General features: G+C 33.5%; 1 long non-coding RNA gene across 1 annotated transcript; it reads left to right on the forward strand.

Moving 5' to 3' along the window:
- Positions 1-381: 381 nt before the first annotated feature.
- Positions 382-2,243, forward strand: LOC128249581 (uncharacterized). Its single transcript, XR_008265679.2, has 2 exons — positions 382-1,037; positions 2,016-2,243. It is a non-coding gene; the product is annotated as an uncharacterized LOC128249581 (long non-coding RNA).
- Positions 2,244-7,265: the final 5,022 nt, after the last annotated feature.

Genomic DNA, 7,265 nt, shown 5'->3' on the forward strand with positions numbered 1-7,265 from the left:
GATTGGGACTACACGTGTTACATTGACATTATCATTCTATAAAATTTGTTTATGGGGAGAAAAATATTGAAAAATATCAATAGATGTGTGAGTGAGAAAGAAACGAAGAGGGGGGTTTTGGGATGTGCTAGAGACAATAGCCAGATCTCCCTTGAATCACTCATTTTCCTCTGAAATTATTAACAGTTTTTTTAAAAACCAAAAATGTTTTTCTCGCGGGTTTTAAGTGCCTGGGGGAGGGGGGAGTCCAAAATCGTTTCGGACTGGGGTGATGAGGGGGTGGCGGGAGTGAAAAAATTTTCAAAATGTCTTTCTTTTTTCCGTGAAAAGATGCCTCCCATCATTCTGAAGTCTTATAATGTATGTTTATATATATATTATATATATATATAAATAAATGTATGTATGTATATATTTATATGTATATATATATATATTTTAATTTGTATACATGTTAAATAAATAAATGGATGAATAAATAAAGCGATAATAATTTTTTTTAAATTAGAAAATTAATAGGTGCATAAGGTTGTGGTAAAATTTTAAAGTGATAGACGGTGACGTGAAGAAAATTTATTTTTCTTTGTGATATTTACCCAAACTTTATATGACAATATTCTTTAAAGTAAGGGCGAATTTTGTTATTAATACTGAACGATTTGTAACCTTTTATTTAAACTGAATGGTTTGTAGCATTAAATTAGTATATTAATGAGGATATTCATAATATTTCAGTGGATTAATAAATAATTTTTCATTAAGCACCTTAATATATTTTTATTAAGTGCAAACAATAACTATATTCGTAGTTAAATTTAAGATACACATATTAATTATGCTATTACTTTATATAAAATGATTATAAGTATATAAATTTAATTTAATAATAATAGTATATAAATAATTCTGTAAAAGGCCCTATCGTGATTAAAAGCATTTCTATTGTAAGTACGTATTTCTGGTTATTTTTTCCGTAAGCAACGAATGTATAATTTTAAACATTGATTTTCAGTGGTTATTTTCCTCTGATGAACTAAGTAAATTTATGTGTTTCACTTGTTAATTACGTAGAATAATGTTTATATTAGTTCACATAAATAGATTAGAATAATTCTTAATATAATTAATATATATCTTTTTGAATAATTATTGTATATTGCATATTGTATATTGCATATTTCTTGTCGACCCCATAATATTTAATATATATCATCATATGTTCTTTCATATGTTCTATATTATGTTCTATAATAAAAATTATAGAAATATAAAACTATTGGCATACTCAAATTTATTTTCTGTAAAAACTTTGTAAATTCTGATTATTTATTTATATATTATTATTTTTATGTAAGATATAGTTTATAATCATCGTAACTTTATACATTTGTTTAACATCGACATATTTAGAAGAAACTTTTGAATTAATCGTTGATTAAAAGATTTTTTTAATGAATTTCGTTTGTGAATAAGAATATACTTATTTTGTTTATAATAGTATACAAAAATTAAAAAAAAAAATTCCTACTCTATAAATTCTTAACATGTTATATAGATTTTATATCATAAAAATGGGCAGTGATTATTTTAGATTAAAATATCTTTAGATTAACATTAAAGATGCATAAGAACATTTTATGACAATTATAATTGTTTTGTTTATTTAATTTAGTTTTTCTATTTGAATTTTGGTTTTGTTTTCGTTATATTTATTATATTTTAAAATTATTAACACTCACGCTTGTAAACATAGGTATATTTTAAATCAGTCTTATGATTTAACAGTCCTTGCATGAAATTTTTGATCAGTTTTTAGACCAATGTTAGCCTGACGAGATTCATATATATAAATGTGAACTTTTTATGAATTCACTAGTGGATATGAATCGAAACAAATTGTAGGATATATATTTGTTTTAATTATTTGTTATGTTATATTATATCTTTTTATAGTATAATTATGTTATAATGTTAATAAATTTATAATATTCTTTATATTTTCTTATTTGTTTCAGTCATTTGACTGCGGCCATGATAGAGTACCGCTTTTCTGTTGAACAAATCGACCACAGGACTTATTCTTTATAAGCCTAGTACTTATTCTAACAGAGTCTTTTTGCCGAATCACTAAGTTACGAGGACGTAAACACCAACATTGGTTGTCAAGCGATGGTGCGGGGACAAATTAATAATGATATATTTATATATATATATATATATAAAACGAAGAATTTGTGTCTGTACGTTTGCATCCGAGAATTTCCTAACCGATTTCATTCAAATTTTACTTTTGCTTTACTTAGGGTCCATGCAGTGTCATGGGCAAAAAAAAAAAATCTCTTATCTCTTACACTATTTCAGTATTACGTGTCAAAAGGGAAACAATAACAGGATCTATTTTAAAACGGGGTCACATTTTTCATTAATGTTTTACGTAGTGTTTTTGGTACGGAAGGACTTTCAAACTTCGTATACTTATCTATTTTGTGTTATAGAACAGAAAAATATTTTTGTATTCGAATTTATTTCATGTAAAAAATTGTCTTATTTCAATAATTTCAACCAATCACTGACAAGTATTCAGTTGTTTATATTTACTCCTTTGGCTGATTAAGCGATGTAAAGCGTATTTAATCTCCATACCTTCGTTTTATTTGCTTTTTTCATTTTAAATTTGCTTTAACCCTAACCCTAACCCTAGGGTTAGGGTTAGGGTTAATTGTTTCAGAATCGTTTGTTTATGTAGTCGACACTTAATGTAGATCGGCTGAATGGACGTCAGTGATTGGTTGAAATTACAGAAATACGACAACTTTAACATGGAATAACTTAGGGATTTCTTTTTTTTTTAAGAAGACTAAGAGAAAAAGATGTTTTATATGACACTTTCTACCAGTGTTCCAAGTTTCAAAGTGTTTTGTTAAGAAAATACTGTGGCCCCCGTTTTAAAATAGATCCCAATAACATCTCTATTGTAATGTAAGATAATACTTTCACTATTAATACTGAAAATATCTCACATATATGCATGCACACACACACACATTTATATATATATACATATATATATATTATGTATATATATATATATCTAAAGGATATCTCTCTTGCACACCACAAGAGAGACGATTGCGCTGGTATGGACATGTGGCAAGAATGGATGAGGATAGCTGTGTGAAAAAGTGCCACACCCTAGCAGTTGAGGGAACCTGTAGAAGAGGTAGACCCAGGAAGATCTGGGATGAGGTGGTGAAGTACGACTTTCGAACATTAGGCCTCACTGAGGCAATGACCAGTGACCGGGACCTTTGGAAATATGCAGTACGTGAGAAGACCCGGCAAGGCAAGTGAGAGCATAATCTGTGGCCACTGCCAGAAGTGTAGCCAGCTCATTTATTCGTATCTTTACTTCATTGGACACTAAAAACTCTGCTTGCGAAGACCTGTTGAGGCAAGTGAATTTGGAATTTGAAATCTGAAATCGAAATTGAACCGAATCCGACGACTGGCACCCATGCCAACCTCTTCTTCATTGGACACTAAACTCTGCTTGCAAAGACCTGTTGGGGCAAGTGAAATCAGAATCGAAATCGTAATTGAACCATACTCAATGACTGGTACCTGCGCCAGTGGAGCACTAACAGGACTGTCCAAGCGTGTTCATTGCCAGAGCAGCTGTCTGGCTTCCGTGCTAGTGGCCTGTAAATAACCCCATTTGAGCGTAATTGTTACCAGCATCGCTTTCTAGCACTTGTGCTGGTGGCACCTTAGAAAATCATTCCAGCGAGGTCATTGCCAGTGCTGCTGGACTGGCTGCCATGCAGGTGGCACATAAAAAACACCTTTTTGAGCGTAGCCGTTGCCAGTACCGTATGACTGGCTCTTGTGCTGGTGGCACGTAAAAGCTCCCACTACACTCTTGGAGTGGTTGGCGTTAGGAAGGGCATCCAGCTGTAGAAACTCTGCCTAATCAGATTGAAGCCTGGTGCAGCCATCTGGCTTACCAGAGTCCAACCCATGATAGCATGAAAAGTAGATGTTGAACGATGATGATGATGAAAGGATATATATATGCTATGTGTGTGTATATATATATATATATATATATATATATCATCATCATCATCATCATCATCATCATCGTCGTTTAACGTCCGCTTTCCATGCTAGCATGGGTTGGACGATTTGACTGAGGACTGGTGAAACCAGATGGCTACACTAGGCTCCAATCTGATTTGGCAGAGTTTCTACAGCTGGATGCCCTTCCTAACACCAACCACTCAGAAAGTGTAGTGGATGCTTTTACGTGTCACCCGCACGAAGGCCAGTCAAGCGGTACTGGCAACGGCCACGCTCAAGATGGTGTATTTTATGTGCCACCCGCACAAGAGCCAGTCCAGTGGCACTGGCAACAATCTCACTCGAAAAATATAATATTATATATAATATATATTATATACGGTGCTCCAGCATGGCCGCAGTCAAAGGACTGAAACAAAAGAGTATATATCTATATTATATATATTATGTATATATAATAATAATATAGGTTTAATCAAAAGATTAAATGTGGTATTTAAAATGTTTGAGGCACCAGAATTTGGTAGGATAAAAACCAAAAACAAAATCAAGAGATTTGGTGAATAAAATTTGAAAATAAGCAACAAAAATTCAGTAGGTTATAGCAGTACCTACGTACAGTGAGGATGACATTAGAAAAGCTGGAACAGTTTGAAAGGGAAATGGTACCCCACCCACCATATTCACTGGACATTGCTCCATTTGATTATCGTTTATTCCATTGTCTTCGTTAGGATGGAATATGAATTCTATAGACGAGGTCAGAACAGTACTAGAGGAATATTTTTCGTCACAGACAAGTGAATTTTGGAAGAGGAGCCTTGCAAGTCTACCAGATAGATGGAAGAGCATTGTAGAAAATGAAGGAGAGTATATTTTAGATTAAAAAGGAAATTTATCTAAATTTTGAAAAATAAAAGAAGTATAAAAAAAACCACATTATCTATGGGATGACCCAATACTAAGCTATTGTTGATTCAGATAGCTGGTCCCTTATACTATTCTGCAGAACCAGCCTGAGTTTAAGTGCTCTCTTGCACAATATGACTACTTCCATGACCTTATCCACTTATTTCTCTGCAAGTAGTATGACCACACCACCTACCCCATTGTTGTTACCTTCCCAGAAAATTTTAAACCTATGTGTCTGGCCTTTGAAGAACCTGGTTGTAGCTCCTCTCCACCTTAATTCTTGAATGCACATACATCAACACGCCTCCATTCAAGCATCTCATAGCTAGATAAATAGTTAGGCATTGTATAGGTAGGTAAGGTAAGTGGTTGTGTAGGAAAGGCATTGATGGAGAAGAATAGGAGAAAATATGTATTTGTAGAGAGTGGGTTCAAAAGGTGCTTTTTACATGCCACTGGCACAAGTGCCAATTGCATGACACTGGCATTGGCCACGACTGTGATTTCACTTCGCTTAATGGGTCTTCTCAAGCACAGCAACTTTAAGACCAGACCTACAACTGTTTCAATTCACTTGTAGCATAAAATCAACCGAGTGTACCGTTAAAGTGAATTGAAACAATTGTACTGCCTGCTATGGGTTGTCTTGTATGTCAGTTGGTGCAGAGAGTTTTTCTGGTTTGCTATTTTCTAAGTTAGACCATGCTTACTGTGTTCTCTTCACTGAGGAGCCAATTGGATCAACAGCTTGTGTTGGTCAATCACATGCCACATGGTCACAGTAGACGAGGAGGTATCTTGAAGAAATGGGGACTGACTGGGATTCTGGTTGTCTGGGAGGACCCAGGAATATACCAACAAATAGTGAATGCAATTGCACACTGCTACATCGCTTGTCCCCACTCCTGACCTGACTTAATGTTTATGTATCTTAGTAAATATCTGGTCAAAACATGGAGGAAGATATGTAAAAAACCAACTTATCATAATATTTTTTATGACAAATAGACAGTGCAACATATATCAGGCTATTAAAGCTGCTATTTATTGCTAGTAGAAATCTTGTGGGTTTCCATCTTGGCTGTAAGTCATTGAAACTCTGGATGATATGTTGTCAGTGTTGTATGAATTAGCTCCATCAGGTGATGGCTTGTAAAGTTTGCATGATGCTTCAATTTCACATACTCCATTGCAGAGTACTAATTCACAGCAGTATGTTGTGCTGAAAATTGAGATGAGCCCTACACAAGTTTTCTTCAGGATATTTTATTTTTAGATTTAGACCTTATTTGCAGAACTAATTTGAAAACTGAGATATATGGATCAACTTTAGTTCCATTTCCACAGCATACTCTGCATTTAGACATTTGAGAATTGGAACAAGAAAGATGAAGCAGGGCTTTATTTTCTCCAATTTATCAAAACTAGGAAGTATTTACTCTCCTTCTGAAATTGGGAAAGTGATTGAAATATCTTGACAGTATGTCTCAGCTTAATTTTACTCTAACAGTTGAAAACTATCTGAGTAAGATTAGAAATAGTTATCCTTCCCCTGGAGTGCCAATTTAAGAGTTTGTAGATGATTCATTACACCTGTAAAGAACATTAGATCTCACATTCATTATTTTCTATTTGAATTTAGGATCTTTTCTTTAAGGAAAGTAATAATAGGCTCCAACAGATCCACAAATCTACTCAAGACATTGCTGATTGTTAGCCATCTCATAATGCAAGAGAAAAATACATTATTGAGATTATCTTCAAGTTTCAGTTTTCCATTGAAATATCTGAAGTGTTAGAGGGTCTTCTCATTTAAGCATATGAAATTCACAAATCGAGGACAGAATTCAAAATATCTTCATACTTGAAATATCTGGCTACCAAGTATTCACAATGAATCATACAACAAATGAAGCGAAGCTCTGAAAAGCTGGGATCACTTTTCATAAATTCAATTAATCTTGCATTTTTCATCACCATTGCAATTGCTTCATCTGTTGCAATATGTACAAGTTTATTCAGCAAGACACCAATTCCACCAAATCCAACATCTTTTCTTTCACAATTATTTCAGAAGAAACAATGAATAAATACTGCCTGCTATGGGTTCTCTTGTATGTCAGTTGATTTGTGAATCACTCAAATGAATGCAAGGGAATTTAAAAAATCATTTTGCATTTTGCTTGTAATATCAGCCCTGGTCTAAGGGATATGTCTCTCTGTAGTTGAGGTTTTCTGTAATATGGATCTAAGTCAGTAACAACATCACCTAC

The sequence above is a fragment of the Octopus bimaculoides genome, chromosome Z, assembly GCF_046866305.1.
Source record: "Octopus bimaculoides isolate indiv1 chromosome Z, ASM4686630v1, whole genome shotgun sequence".
NCBI lineage: Eukaryota > Metazoa > Mollusca > Cephalopoda > Octopoda > Octopodidae > Octopus > Octopus bimaculoides.